Source organism: Amblyomma mixtum, chromosome 7 (genome assembly GCF_055824585.1).
Source record: "Amblyomma mixtum isolate Tamu chromosome 7, ASM5582458v1, whole genome shotgun sequence".
Lineage (NCBI taxonomy): Eukaryota > Metazoa > Arthropoda > Arachnida > Ixodida > Ixodidae > Amblyomma > Amblyomma mixtum.
In genome coordinates, this window is record NC_143018.1 from 55,973,719 (window position 1) to 55,990,230 (window position 16,512).

Genomic DNA, 16,512 nt, shown 5'->3' on the forward strand with positions numbered 1-16,512 from the left:
CCATGAGTATGGACGTTTTTTATTTCACAGAAAATTTGCGTCTTTCGTGTATGTATACTGTTTTATTTTTATCATTTGGAGGTTTGACGCGAAGATGTTTGTAAATTGGTGCGATTCCACTCCTTCCTGCAGTGCAAGAGCCGCCAACGAGCTAAATTTGGAGAAGCAGGTGTTGCAGAATTTTGCAAGAACTCAATGACTAGTTTTATATTTATAACACTTCTCCAAATTAGTGGAGTTGTGCGACATGTCCACCGTCTTGCTAGCTAAACTTGCCATTGAAACCATTCGTAAGTATCAAAACTCCCGTGTATTCTGCTATCACCATCAACATAGATGTCAGTTGGCGGTCAGTCCAATCCAATCCATCAGTACGGCTCCGTTGCGCTGTTGTTGATTTGTCGCGTAGTGTCGCGCAGAGCTTTATAGCTCTGTTATTATAATGTGTGGCTTTGTTCGGTCTGTGGACGAAAGTAGAATGTAACTTAAGCAATTCGAAAGATACGGGAAGCGCCTGAAGCTCTTCTGGAACACCGGAATCCCGTACTGCGTCGACCTTGGTTTAAAGAAGGCTTAGTGCACATGTGATTGCCTACGAAGGTATGTATCCAGTACACTTCTTGGAACTTGCTTCTAGGACAATGCAGCATGCTCATATAACATTCGTTCACAGGACAGTAGGAACAGTAAGCGCGAGGAGATGGCTTCCACAAGTGTGTGCTGTTCTCACACTTTCGGGAGCCTACATCACACAGCTGCGGGAGCCCTCAACTCGCGCGGCTAATTCCCACTCCTCTTCAAAGTTGCGGGACGGAGTATTTTCGCATCTTGTTAATTTTTAAGGCATCGCTAGGTTCACTGTGCCTATATAAAGAGTGACAACGCGCGAAAGGCAGACCATAGGAAGCACGTGTAGTTCGCAACGGAAGCTTTGCGGCTTTCTGTGCACAGTCGCGTACAGTGCTGCGCAGGTTAGTGCCCTAAGGTCTATGAGAATAAATAAAAAACAGATACATTGTCAAATATGGTGTGGAAAAGTGAGAGCTGTTATTGCCTTATTCTTATTGAGGTGTTTGTTAAAGTGCATTGTCTGTTATACTTGCAGCATTAAACACTTCTATTAATTGGTTCCAATGTTTTTACTTGGGCTGCTGCATTGTGCCATTTGTTTCACGTGACTGATGTTTGCCGCGTTATTTTTTATTTCAGAAATCCTGTGGGTGGGAAGATTACGGATGTGTGTCCCAAGCTTGCCACATTTGAAGAGTTACATTTAAGAAATTTTCCGAATATAACCCATTGCTCTGCTGATGTATCATCAACCACAATAAAGTATGCGTGCTATGCATCAAATTGTTTTTTCGTTTTATTGCATCGCGCGGAGTGAAAAAAGCACGCATGCACCATATATGCGAATATTCGAGAAAGATCCGCCAATGGACGTACTCAACTGGACGTCCGTCGGCGGGCGAACCGTATACCTTTGGCCACCTTTCGGACGGCCGACGGACGTCTACCGGCTGTTTGCGGATGTTCAGCGGACGTACAGAACATCCGAAACAGACCTCTGTCGGCCGTCCGAAGGATATCGGTGGTTGCTTGGGAGGCACCAATACTTGCACTTTGAAAGTAGCCACGTAAAACATTGCAAGAAAGCAATACCATATAGCCAGGCTCTGAGATTTAAGCGCATCTGCTCGGGTGAAGAGGACTTCGCTTCTAACTGTGAGATACTCCGCAAGGATTTAGTCCGACAGCGCTACCCGAGGTCTATCATCGACGATGCCTTGGAAAAAGCTGCAGCACAAGACCACCGTACAATGCTAAATAGCACCAAGACTGCGCAGACGAACTACCCAACTAATCTGATATTAACCTACTCTCCATCAGCACCGAATGTTAATCCTATTCTCAGAAAGCATCACAACATTCTCCTTCAGAGCGACAAAATGAAGCGCTTGCTTCCCGAAGCCCCCCGTGTCGTATATCGGAGGGGAAAAAATATCAAAGATGCCGTAACCTCCTCGAATCTAGACAACGGTGAAATCTCAGGGTGCGCACCTTGCAATAAACCGCGCTGCAAACTCTGTCCAATGATAAATAAGGTCACAGAAGCTCACAGCACAGCGTCGTCTTTCTCATTCAAAATTCGAGGAAATTTCTACTGTGACACCAGCAACGTAGTCTACCTTCTCGAGTGCGGTATGCGCCGTGCCCAGTATATTGGGCAAACTGAAACTCCTTTCCGATTGAGAATAAATAACCACAGAGCACATATACGATCACTGCCAGATCTGCTTCTCTCAAAACACGTAACGACAAAAGGCCATCCATTTGGAAGGTTGAAGGCCACCATATTGCAATCTGGCTTCCAGACACACTACGACAGGGAAGCGTGTTAATCATATCTAATATTTAAATTTAACACCTTGTCTGCTGGTATTAATGAAAGCCCTGGCAAACTCTCCTGCTTTTCCGGCTAAATCATCCTGCAATGTTTTGTTTGTTTTTATTTTCCTTGTGAACTATTTTGCATTCAAAATATTCTGTCTTAAATCCATTATGATGCCAGTTGTGTAACGATTTGTTCTGTATCTAACACTTTCATTTCTAGTCGAGGTACTGACATTATTCTTGTTGTGGTTAAGCACGAATTCTGTGACGCTCGTCTCTCATGTGTATTCATCGCATTATTATCGTTTGGTTGTTGCTGATCACTGCGTTTGGGTAAATTTTGTTTCTTAGGACATTTTTTTCTACTCTTGAACTGTATTTTTTGTGCGCCTCTATTATTTCGCGTGGTATTTGTATTTATTTTAATATTGTTGTGTTATGTCTAAGCGGTGTTCCCTGGGATGAAATTTGTCTTTTTGGTACACTTTCTAACACTCTGCCGCTGTCTTTAACATCATTTTTGGGCTGATATACATTTCCCCACATATATCCTCCTAAAAAATGCTACAACAGTGACACAATTTTGTGTGTATTCTGTGCATTCATGTCACCTCTGCGTATGTGTGTTTATTATTTTTTTGTTTCTTTTGGCCCTCGCAGTGCCATTTTCTGTATTTATTTATTCTTTTATCCCCCTTTTTTCACTCCTGCAAACGAGGAACCTTTCCATGTGGTCACCATATGCGAACCACACGGGGCTCACGTGCCACCGTGTGGAGACACTTAAGCGCAGACGCAACCTGTGCGTGCTCGTGCTATCTTCTAAAGTGGCGCAGGGCCACACAGACGCGGCTAGAAGGCATACTGACGCACACAATAGACCTCTCCACGGCGATGACGTTTCCGGCTCACGCCGGGAACGCGATGGGCAAAACAGTCCTCCGTTTGCGTGCGATCCCGTATAGTTTTGCTGGGCGAGCAAGGAAGCTGTCGCAGTGCGGGCGCCGCAACCCGTGCCTCGACCCTGTCTCGTGATGCCTGCGAGCTGCTGTGCCGTGGGATGCCCTAACCGTGCCAAGAAAGGCGTCCGCTTTTTTCGTTTTCCGCGAGACGAGAATCTCCTGAAGGTGTGGGTGCACGCAATGCGTCGAGATAAATGGAAGCCAAGACCGGCAGACAGGATACGCGGAGTGCACTTCATCTCTGCTAAGAAGCATTCCTTTCTTTCACTTGCTGATTTTGGAGAGCTAGCGAGGTGAATGGCACTGTGAACTTTTCGTCTTATCCGCCAACGCAGGCGCCCCGTCCTCGTTACCGGACCACCCGGACCGGGTGCCCAGCGTTTTCTCATTCAAGAAGAGAAATCCCAGCGCAGACATGAAGAAGTGTGGTCGTTTTGAGCGGGCAATCTTAGCAACATCTTAGTTGTTGTAAACTGGTAGTATGGGGCAAGAAAGCGTAAAGTAGGTTATCTGTGCAGGGTTTGAACTCGGGCGACACATGGGATGTAATGGGCGTCGCAGTGCTCGGAACCGGAGCCGTTTCAGCCGCCTAAGGACCCTTTTAACAGACCCGACACCGCACGGTCATAAGCGTTTTTTTTTTTCGCAGTGGCTCTGAGCAGTGACCGCGCAGAGGGCACAACAGTTAGAGCAGATTCTCCCCCAACGAAGCGACAGCCAGCGTCCTCAGCTTCAGCCCCGTCGACAAGCGGCCGAGATCGAATCAGGGATGCCATGGCGGCGGCGGTTGCGATACAGAACCGGATAAAACAATAAAAAAAAATTCAGGGGGCACTTTGACTCTCTAAAGTGCGTAGAGGCGAAAGCATTTTCCGCACGACTTTGACTGCTTCTGCGACACTGGTGGCGTCACATGTAATTGTGTACTAATTACTAAGTGATGACAAATCACTAATTAATGGTCAATTACTGAGTAATGCCTGAATACTAATTAACTGCTAATTAATCACGCTTAAGCTTCGCCTTTAGGAGTGGAACGTGACAGCGCGTTGTAGCGCTGCCAGGGAGTCCATGGAACTATCATGTCATGAATTGTGAATGGAGGATTTTAAGGAACGCCACCACCCGTTCGGCGCGATGCCTTGCCGTTTGAACGCAACGCTTTTTGAGGAAAGGAAATGGCGCAGTAATTATCTGTCATCTCGGTGGACACCTGAACCGCAACGTAGGGGAAGGGAGGAAGTGGGAGGAAAGAAGAAAGACAAAGATGGCCCGTAATCAAGACAATGAAAATTGTATTTGAGGAAAGGAAATTACGCAGCAACTGTCTCATATATCTCGGTGGACACCCGTCAAAATTCAGGGGGGGGGGGGGGGGGGGGTGCACTTTTTTTACCTAAAGCGCGGTCACTGATGTGTGGTTAAGATGTTAAGCTTCGCCTCTAAGAGTGAAACGCGACAGCGTCTTCCCTTAGCAAAAACTAGTACGTTTGGATTATACGGAGGTCTATTTAAAATGTATTTTAAACATATTTTGTATTCATGAATGCACTAAAAATAGGTAGGAAATACGTTTCTGAAATTTCATGCTTGGTATTCGAAATATATTTTTAAAATGTGCCAAAAATACCTCACTTAAAGCACACTTCGAGCACTTTTCAAATACATGAAAAAATATGCATGCAGTTTTAGCATCTTGTCAGTGTATTAAAAGTGTATTTTCGGAAATATGAAATTAATTCATCGAAAGTATACTTCAATTCTAGAAAACGGGCAGCCCTTGTAAACGTATATGTATGCAGTTTTAGCATCTTGTCAATGTATTAAAAGTGAACTTTCGTAAATATGAAATTAATTCATCCGAAATATATTTCAATCCTAACAAACGGGCAGTCCTTTTAAACGTCTTTGCACACTTCTAGCTGCCATGAACAGTCGAGTGCTCGAAATCGTGTTCCGGGAAATGGCATTTGCGTGTCGTCAATGTATTTGAAGTGTACTTCCGTAAATACGTAATTAATTCGTCCAAAGAACACTGAAATTCTAGCAAATTGGCAGTCCGCATTAGCATATTTGCAGCGCACTACAAGCTGTCGTTGAACAATCTAATGCTCAAAATCGAGTTTCGGCACATCGCATTTTGGTGCTGGCCATCTATTTAAAGTGTACTTTCGTAAATACGCAATTAATCCGTCTGAAGTATATTTAAATTCTAACAAATGGGTTGTCCGTGTAAACATATTTGCATTACACTTCAAGCTACCGTGGAACAATCTAGGGCTCGAAATGACGTTTCAGCGAAGAGTGAAAACTTTCCCTTTCTTGTCATCCTTTCGTTTATGGTAACTTCTAGCAGGAAGGTGATCACCACTTATACCCCTGCTACACGGGCGCTTCGAATGCCTTCCAGCCGAATGTCATCTAACGATGCTACATGTGTTCTGTCTAAGGGAGTGCTTGAAGATAATATTACGCCAATGAATATTAACCGCGTCAGCATGAAATTTCCCCAGGAGTGCGCCGATGAGGACGACTGCACTCATACTGTTGTTTACATCGCTTGTTTACATAACATATAAAACGCAATCTGAGCTTTGGTTGTAATAAACAATCTGTTTTCTTTTTTACTGGTTGTACTCGTGATTGTTTACGCAGTGCTACAATGTGTGGGAAGCGATGATGCGATTGCACGCCTGAGAAAGCCGGGTTGTTGGCATCGCGCAGGACTGGCGCTTCTCGCTTCTCCGACGTGACTTTCTCCGACGTGACCAGTACTTTTTTTTTAAACTACTTTATCCAGAAGTATGTATGGCGACTGTTCGCTTTAACTGAAACGGCCTAACTTGTTATCCACAAGCTAGCGACGGCGACGACTGCTGCTGGCCGTAAAGCACGGCTCGGCAGTCTGGGTCACACCGGCGATTCCCGTTCATCGTACGCGTGCCCTGCGATGTAAGCAATAGTCGATTTCAGGTCACTGTTGCCAAAACTACACCTGGTGACCATTTGCATTCGCTAAAGCTTGTGATTCGCTCTTCACAACCGCCGAAATCACAGATCCAACCCTGCGAACTCGCTGGGCCTAGTCGTCGCGGAAGGGAACAGAGCCGTCGTCGATTGAAACTGATTTGGCAAGCGCTTATCGCTGGTGAGTGTTCAGGTATGCACACGTGAAATATAGCCGTTCGTTTCGCTCATTTAGAAGCGCGAGCATGCACACACCGCCGCCTCATCACCGTGCTTTCGCTCAGCCGCCGACAAGGCTGACCGTCCGCCGACCGGATTCGTCGGTGTCGTTGGCCTGAAAAACGTGTCCCTCTGGAATCATATTATAGTAAACTAGATATTTCACTATAATTACATGCTGTTGTTCAGCATGATATATACTGTCGTTGTCGGACTAGTGTGACCGCCGTCGTCGTCGTCGCTGTACACTGAAAACGAGCTGAGGCTTTCGAATGCGTTTCGAAAGTGTCGTGCAGCACCGCGGCAGTCCATCGAGTCCGAATGTCATTCCTATTCTCGAATGCCATTCCACTAAATGTCATTCGAACATTTCCGTGTGAGAACGTGATAGCATTATACCAGCAAAAGCGCCTTGGGTACTTCTGGGTCCGAATAAGCCAGCGGAAAGGACCCCGTGTGGCAGGGCAGACCGGCTCCCTTACACGCCCATGTATCTGTTGGTTGACAGTTCGACTCCTGACCTGTGCCTGACGCAAGTTTCAATTAGCAATTCTGTTCTCAATTAATCCCAGATTCGAACGCAACCAGTAGGGTACTTCTGCGATAATTTGGAAGCCCACAGTTTTTGCGCAAAAAAAGGTATCACCGTGCAAAATAGTGCGTCGCTTTCGCGGGGTATATATACGGCAAGCCAAGTAAGCGCTTGTCGTAGGATTTGTTGTTTGCTGTGTCGCTGTCGTCTTGGTATGCTGTATGTAGGTATCTGCCGTTCCCATTCAATCACGTGACCTTATAATATCAGACTCCTGTTGATAAATGCCCGTGTACGATTTGTTCTCCAGTTGATGAATTAACCCGGGTCATTCCATGGAGCCGCCCAGTAGACTTTTTTTTAAGCCCGAGTAAACACATTTTTAATGTATTAAATGTATATTTTTAGTATATTTCTAATGTATATTTTTATTATATTTTTAATGCATTACAAATATGCTAAGCGGCCAAAAATGTACTTTTCACGTATTTTTAAGAACGTTCAAAATATTATTCCTAGTATACTTAGAAAGCATTCGTATTGCAGTTTAAGCATAGGGACAAAAAAAATGCGAAATAAATATGAAATTAATACAATACGTTTGAAATGCATTTTTAGCACATCCTCTTTTCGCTAAGGGTTGCAACGCTGCCAGGGAGTCCATAGAACGCCATCGCCCATTCGGTTCTACGCCTAGCTCGTCGGTAAATTGTTTTTTGAGGAAAGGAAATGTATCTGTCTCTCATACCTCGGTGGACACCTAAACCTCGCCGGAAGGGAAGGGAGGAGCATGACAGTGAGCAAAGACACCGCATTCACTAGACGCGCCTTTGTTCATTCATAACCATTGAGCTGGCATGGTGAATACATCTATCTCGCGCTCCGTAATAAGTCGGTACACCTGCCCTTGTTTTTTCCTTGCCGCCAGGGCCCTTACACTCAATGTAGCGACTCTAAAGGCGGAGGCGGGAGCCATTTTTACGCAAGAGGAAGGAACCAACAGCATGGTGCTTACCTTCCACGTCTAGCGCACCGCTAGACGCCACTGTTGCCGCCGGTATCATCCGGCGCAAGAACATCGGTATTTGCCGTGCAGGAGACGAAAGTGGACGGCAACGAAGGAACCGACAGCATGGTGCGACGTTTCACGACTAGATTTTATGCTGTCGTCAGTCAAGCAGTGGGAACATCGGCTGGCTGCGCGCTTTTTGTAAAGAAGATGCCGGGGCTAGAGGTGCAGGCTCATTTTTCGCGTGTCTATGGCCGGTGTATTGTGCTTGATTTTTGTCTGAACGGCAATGAGTGGCGCATTGTTACTGTGTACGCGCCGAATGTGGTTGAGGAAAGGGTTGCCTTTTTCCAAAGCCTCCAAGAGCGCATTTGTACGGAGAGGCGGCTCATTTTATTAGGCGACTTCAATTGTGTTCTTAATGCGCGCGATAGGTCAAGCATCCGGGGGTTTCGAGACAGGAGCACTGAAGTGTTGATGCGAATGATCGAGAACGGAAACCTTGAGGATGTGGCTGAACTTATTGAGGGTGCGCGGACAGTGCAGTTCACTGATTTCCAGGGCTCAAGCCATGCACGGCTGGACCGCATTTACGCATCAGTCGACCTTGCCCCTGTTTGCAAACATTATGAAGTTGTGGGAGTCTCCTTCGCAGACCACTGTTTAGTTGAGTGCTGCCTGGGAAGTGTGAACCGAAGCAAGGCATTTTCGTGGGAAATGTGGAAGCTAAACAACACGCTTCTTCAAGACGAAATCTACTGCAGAGCAGTAAAGGATGAAATAGGGAAAATAAACCCGCGCAAGAACCTGAAGATTTGGCAACAGTGGGAGCTAAGTAAAGAATCTTTAAAAATCAAAGCAATAGAAAGGGCGACATGTATCCATTATAAGGAAAAACAAGACGAAGCTGAGCTAAGGGCACTGCTTCAAACGCTGATGAAGCAGGAATGCAAAGAGCCTGGGAAATGGATAGAAGATGTCAGGAAAACAAAACAAAAGATAGAGCTTATGGAAGAACGGCGTTATCGCGTTGCAAAATTGCCCCAGTGCTGTGTACAATTTTCAATGAAGCCTATGAAATAAACGTATTGCCTCCGTCTTTTGGGATCTCCCATACAGTGCTCATACCTAAAACGGATGATATAGAGAAATTACAATTGGTTACAGCGTATCGACCCATAGCACTCACTAATGTGGACTACAAAATTTTATGAAGGTATTGGCGCGTAGACTGCAGACAGTGATATCGGATATTGTTGAACCCCACCAGACATGTGGAATCAAAGGGCGCTCAATTTTTTCCAACATTCACAAAGCGCGCAGTGTGCTTTAAAGCTGTGACGACATCAATGGGCGAGTAGCGATGCTTCAGATTGATCTCGAAAAGGCATTTGATTGTGTTTCCCATGAAATTTTGTTTACCGTATTAGACCATGTGAACGTCGGTTCAGTTATCCGTAAGGGTGTAGCCCTGGCGTATCGAAACTGCACGACGAGACTGATTGTTAACAAGAGTCTGGGGGCCCCCATTAGCGTGCAGTGTTCGGTGCGTCAGGGCTGCCCCCTCAGCCCTCTCTTGTTTTGTATTTACATCGAAACGCTGTGCATGAAAATCATAGAAAACAACAGTATTAATGGCTTTAGGTTACAAGCAGCTGAAGTTAAGCTGCTGGCCTATGCAGATGACGTTGCAGTATTTACGGTTGATCAGGGGAGCATAAGTGAAGCTGTCGGGTGTGTACGCGCGTTCAGCGAAGTCACTGGTAGCGGGGTTAACTGGTCCAAGTGCCTTGGGCTATGGCATGGATGGTGGCCATCCCACCCGGACCATTTCGCCAACGTACCGTGGGCGACGACCCCTGGCAAGTATTTGGGCGTTCCGCTCGATGCTTATCGCGATAGCGAGGAGTATTGGAAAGAGCAAACTAAAGACGCACGTGACCGAGCTGGGAAATGGAAAGGCACCAGCCTTTCAATTTTCGCCAGAGCTACAGTCTGCAATCTTTTTTTTATTAGCAAACTCTGGTATGTGATGCAGGTTTTGCATTGCTCGCGTGTGAACGTTCAGAAGCTACACAGGATTTTTGCAGTTTTCATATGGGCGTCCGAATGGGAACGTTGTAGCAGAACGAACCTGTTCCGTCGGGTAAAAGACGGGGGGCTAGGGCTAGGGCACCTCTTTTTAAGGCAGCTGGTGAACCGTTTTTTGTTTTTTCGCGACGTCACAGACCCGTTCTTGCGCAACGTGTGCCATGTGAAGCTGCGGCGATTGCTGCCGGAGTTTGTGGTATCCACAGAAGAGCTCTCTGGTGGAACTTTTGGTTACTGCAAAGAGATTGTAGCAAGCGTTCGGTTTCTTTCGGCACGTTTTTCCACCGATTATTTGTAAAAGTAAAAGGAAAAAGTTGTACAATGATCTTTGTGATATTGTTTTCCCAGAGGCCATGTACAGGGTCTTGTACAGTGGAGGCCCGGGAAGGGATGTTTTAAAAAGGGTGAAGAAAATGCAGGTGCCACCAGGAGTAAAGACTTTCTTTTTTAAGTTACACACCGGGACGTTACCAGTTAAAAAGTTTCTAGAGGGAAAGGATTTCTTTTTACCGTGGGGATCGAACTGCTTAATTTGTAAACAGCCTGAAACAATAGACCATGTTTTTTTGCATTGCTGGGAAGGGGTTTATTTTTGGGACGTGTTACAAAGGACCATAAAGAAAGAGCTGCCACTTGACGCGCACGGAATTCGCTATTTAAGCACTGACAATGAGGATGGGGCACCTTTTGATCTCATAATGCTCTTGGGCCTCCACTGTATATGGCGCTCCAGAATGGCAGGCTACCATTGTGACATAGATGCACGACCGGCCCGAATTTATTTTCGGGAAAGCATGGACTGGTTTCTTGCAATCCAAAAAGCAGCTGCGGAGCCTCCCGAGTGGCTCTCAAGACTAGAGCCGTTGTGTATGTTGCGGGAATTTTAAGCTGACGAAGCCAGTCTTGTGCTGGCTGACCACGACAGTGTCGTATGTATATAGCGTTATGTGTATTTTTGTTGTGCAATGTCATGAGCCGAAGCCAGGCAATAAAGAAAAAAAAAGAGCTGGCATGGCGGAGTGGATAGCATGCTCGTCTCGCACTCCGAAGACCGGGGTTCGATTCCAGAGCTCGACGAATTTCCTACTCGGTTTTATTTATTTATATGGCCTGACTAGAAAAGTTGGGTAATTAAGCAATTAACTAAGCTCAGTCCCACTTACTTGGAGCATCACTATATGATTCCTTCAATTGGTTGCATGGTTACTAGCCAAAGTACAATTGGCCGCGTTTGAAATTGGCGCACTGAGACGTCACGACCGTTTCGACCAATTGAAAAGCGTGACATTTCTGTCGACAACTGCTGCTTACAACGAGGAGACATTAAAGGCTTTCGCCTTAATATATGACCTCGAATGCACTAACACAATCAAAATATATGACATCCTACGCACTGCATTATTGTACGCTGACTTCACACGTGAACAGTATTCTGACGTGACGGTTAGCGTGTAATGCATTTCGAATCTACCGCATGCAATTATCTTTCTGCTGATCAAGGTAGCGCGTTAAAACGCTGTTGTTCGACATCCCGCCGAACACTTGAACTCACCCGGCCATGCATGTGAAGTGAGCTGCCTGTACGCTTCCTTCTTCTCGCAGAGGACCACCGGCGAGCCGTACGAAGCGTGGACGCTTTTATGCGTCCACGCTTCGTACGGCTCGCCGGTGGTCCTCTGCGACGGGGTCACTTATGCTTTTAAAAAGCAGCACTCTAAACCAAAGTCGGCTGCCAAAACTTGGTGCACGTGCCCTTTCGCTGCAAGAACGTACGCCTTCAGCGAACGGTAGCACTTCATGCTCTCAGTAGTGTAAGGGCCGGGCGTCTGAACGAGATTCATATGTCGCCAAAACGCACGTTTGGCCACAATTTCGGGTCGTTTCTCCAGTCCTTCAAAACGAAGGGGTGAGGGTACGGTTTCCCGTCGACTTTCAACTTTTCAACATATCGCTGCCGGGCGATTTCAGGCAGTGACTTCGCGTACTCTGACAGCTCCATCGCTTCCGAGGCACGTACGGGAGCGTTTGGATGCCAGCTGAAGACAGAGCGTTTTGCCCATCGCCGCTAGGGAGGAGAGCGCTGCAGTCGCTGCACGTGCGTGCCGTGACGTCACGTTGTTTACTCGAGGGAGAGGTCTATTGGCAGGCACTTCCCTTATTTTGTTAAGCACCCCCACGTTTTTTCCCTCTTCCGAACTAGTCGCGTGCCCACCTAGGCCCGCCTCCCTCTTTCACCTCTTTCAGGCGGCGCCTTTGCTGGACCATCTTGGCGTTTGGGTTTGCTGTCTCGGCTGTGTTCCTCTTTTCCCTTTGATTTTTTTTTCATTTCTTTCATTTTTTATCTTTCTTTATTTACCGATATTTTTCTCTTTCAAGCCCTCTGTGTGCCATGTTCACTGCTATAAGAAGATGCATCCGTGCACTGTATGATCATTCTTGAAAAAAGACCAGTCCCTGGTCGAAACGTTGAATAAATCTAAGTTTTTCAATGTGACTTCCCCAACTTATTATATATATATAATATATATATATATATATATATATATATATATATATATATATATATATATATATATATATATATATATATATATATATATATATATAGTAGGGGCTCGAATGGCCCAAGTTATTAGTTTAGGTACACCATTCCGTCAAACCCGACTATTCTTTTAAGCTTTATTTTGCCAACACTTTCGGGAATGGTATTCCCTTCGCCAGGGCAGGCTTACAATGAATCGGTTTCGTCAATATTATGAACAAGCGAGGAGGTATAATCTCTGCCCTCGAAACAAACTTGGCGCCGCCGCGGTGGCTCAGTGGTTATGGTGCTCGGCTGCTGACCCGAAAGACGCGGGTTCGATCCCGGCCGCGGTGGTTGAATTTCTTTGGAGGAGAAATTTTAGAGGCCCGTGTACTGTGCGATGTCAGTGCACGTTAAAGAACCCCAGGTGGTCGAAATTTCCGGAGCCCTCCGCTACGGCGTCTCTCATAGCCTCAGTAGCTTTGGGACGTTAAACCCCATAAACCAACCCACCAACCAACCGAAATAAACTTGAGAATGAGGCAAGAGACCGTATAATAGACAGCACGACAGCTCTCACACGGGCCGCGGAGGTGGAAACCGTACAGTAGTAGCAAAGGCGAGTTTGAACAGCGATAGAAGAGGCAAAATAGCGTTATGCCCGGTTCTCGGCGCATACAGAGGCCGCTAATACCCCCCCCCCCCTCCCGTACGTACACACCCCCGAGGGACGCCGCCGGGCCCGAGCGGGCGGCCCGGGTCAGGTATCCTGAGACGCTTGCTGGAGACGTGTTCGAGAGACGGCCAACACTGACTTGTTAACCACCGCAACGGCAACCAGAGACTGTGTGATCTGGGTATTTCTGCTTCATTTCTTCCCTTTGGTCTCCTGTCGGGCTTTTCTAGCAGAGAACCTGGCGCTCTTCTTCCCATAAATATACTAGGCCGTTTCAACCGGTGTCCGGCACGGGTTGAAACGCAGCATCTGTCGGGTAGAATACTGTGCTAGCCCGAGCGCGTAATTGGAAGGCAAGGATGAATTTGGGGAAGAAAACACGCGAGGGAAGTCAGGAAAAATTAACACAAAAATAAATTGAAAATATATAACACAAAAATATTAACACACACACAGAGAAAAGAAAAACTTTTGATGAAATGTGGCGCCAAAGAAATATGACACGGTGACAGTAATTTGATAAAGCTTAGAGCAATGCATGTGGTTTCGAAACTTGCATACATGCGCAGGTTAAATCATTCTAAGATTCTAGATTTAAGACGATGTTGGTCTAAGTAAATAACAAATAACAAGGTATCTTTATAAAGATGAGAATGATAAGGGCGCGGAAAAGATAGAGTTCAAGAAATTATACAAAAGTTGAAAAATGAAAAATAATACATGTGCGCGAAAAACACGATAGGTATGCGGCCCGCGGAGCTGCCGCGTGGTCCGAATGGACTAGACGATATATAATAAGTGTCAGTTAGGGAGAGAACGTGGATGTTGGTAGGCGGTTGAACAAAGGATGTACTCATGAAATAAACAGCTAGATTTTCCGTCATTTCAAATTGTGGTTGCAGTCGTCAAGAACACGTTCCGGCGTATTCTGACTTATAACGCTGTCCAAGGCCTATGACAGGCGAAATTTCCTACGTTGGCTCCTTTAAACAGTGAAGTCTCCTGGGAGTAGCGTTCATGTCATGTTACCACATGCTATACCCGCCAGCAAAACTGTTATTGAACAAACTAGCGTCCGCATAAGCATTGATGAAAACACGCCATTGCGGATTTGTTTTCACTTTTTTTTTCTTTTTGCTCGAAGAGGCTGCAGTAATATGGGTCCGTAAGTGTAGGCTAATCTCGTATGGTGACCGGATACATGCAGCAGGACATGCGGCTAATTTACGGTAGTTCACATCTACGCATAACCTCAGTCACCATGTTTTTTTCATTTTTCCGAAACGGAGAAACACAATATGCATCGCGCCCGTTTGCTGCATCCGTGAAGTATAAGGGAGGTAGCTCTACTGAAACGTATATCCATTTTCATGAGATTTGCCGTCGCATATATGATATAGTTTGATGCGATTACATAGGAAAAGCGCTTGCATTCACGCAACTTTTTGTTGACACTCTTTGCGCGCGCGCACACACACACACACACACGCACACGCACACACACACACACACACGCACACACACGCGCGCGCGCACACACACGCGCGCACACGCGCACGCGCACACGCACACGCACATGCACACACACCTAACATCTGGTATAGGCCTAAGAGCTAGACCACCGATAGGCCTCCACCAGCGCTGGTGGAGCCTTACCAGAGGTTAGAAGGGGTTGGATCGGTACAGGACGTGATCCTTTGCAAGTGCAGGCGTCTGTCTTGTGATAGTGTAAAAAAGAAATTCGAGAACTCAACACGCAACCAGATCATCCGGCTGTATCACTTTCGTCATCTACAAATGATCTGTAGAGAAACGGATACCTTGCTCCATACGACTGGTTTCTTGACACACAGGCTGAGGACACGTGGTTTCCGAAGGTTTCACCAATTACGTGGCCGCACAAAGCTCTCGCCTGTTCATAATGATTGTGTAATGGATTGTTTACGAAGTAAAGGCTCTAAGGTAGAGCCTTTTCTTTTACCGTCTTCTTCATGAACTCTTTCGCTACCGCGGAAAAATGGACGAACAACAGCGACCTGATGCGATCGAATTTTTTTCATCCGGCGGTGAGGCTTTCAATCTTAGTGTTCGCCGAGATACGTATGTATGTCTGGAGTTTTCTTGAGCTTAAATAAAATTAACTAAAATAAAATACCTTACGGCCGCGAGTGGGTTTCCAATCCGGACGGAGCGATTAATTACTTTTGCCGGCCACTGCATCAGACCACTTCATCATCTCCTTTGGTTCTATGTACATGAACCATATACAAACAATGAGGAAAACAGTGGCAGATCGACATGGCACGTAATACGACACACCTCAGCAAAACAGCACTCGCTCTTACATCGCCACAGCGGAACATCCCGTGTCCTAAACTAACCAGTCTCTCGCGCTGTGCTTTGGGTATCTTCTGCATCAACTTCCAGCCGTGCGCAGTGGATCCCAATATCGAAACCGCAGTGCTAACACACCAAATTCACATTTGCCGTAGTCTCACCAAATTTACCAAAATTTGCTTTTGTGCCTCATTGTGCCTTGCACTGCGCTCTTTACAAAGCTGGTGGCAGTCCTGCGTAACCAGGACGTCAAAGAATGCAACTGATTCTCTCCGAAAACACTGATGTGGTTTTTCAGAACTGTTTGACCGCTTCAGGACTGACCCTTCGCCAGGAGTGACTGAGTAGCCACTGTAAGGATTTTTTTTTTTGCGTGAGCCGGCAAGGATGCGTTCATGCATGAGACCTTTCAGGGATGGTTCGGCAGACGCGCCAGCTTTGTCGTTCTTCAGCGTCGGAAGTAAAAAAAACAGCGCACTTAATAAGAAACCTCGGCCTGCGGTCCGCGGCTCCAGGAAAAGTAAAAGGGGAAGAAAGAGAAAGGTGCACGCAAAGGTACAGCAGGAGACAGCACCCTCTTCCTTTGCTCTCTCCTCCCCCTTACCCCCACAACCGGTCACCCGGTCACCCACGTACCTTTTGAAAATAACGCACATTTCTCCCTGTGCCCCCGCTCACATCCTCCTTCGCTCTTAACACCATCGCCCCTCCCTATTCGTCATTCATGTAATTCTGCGAATCTTGTGTCGCGTTGTCATAGCCTTTTTGAGAGGAATATCGTCAAACAGTTGTGTCGGAAGG

The 16,512-nt window shown here is 46.3% G+C and overlaps 1 pseudogene; it reads right to left on the reverse strand.

Moving 5' to 3' along the window:
* LOC149336129 (uncharacterized) overlaps positions 1–16,512 on the reverse strand; it is a 568,238-nt pseudogene that overhangs the window by 227,499 nt on the left and 324,227 nt on the right.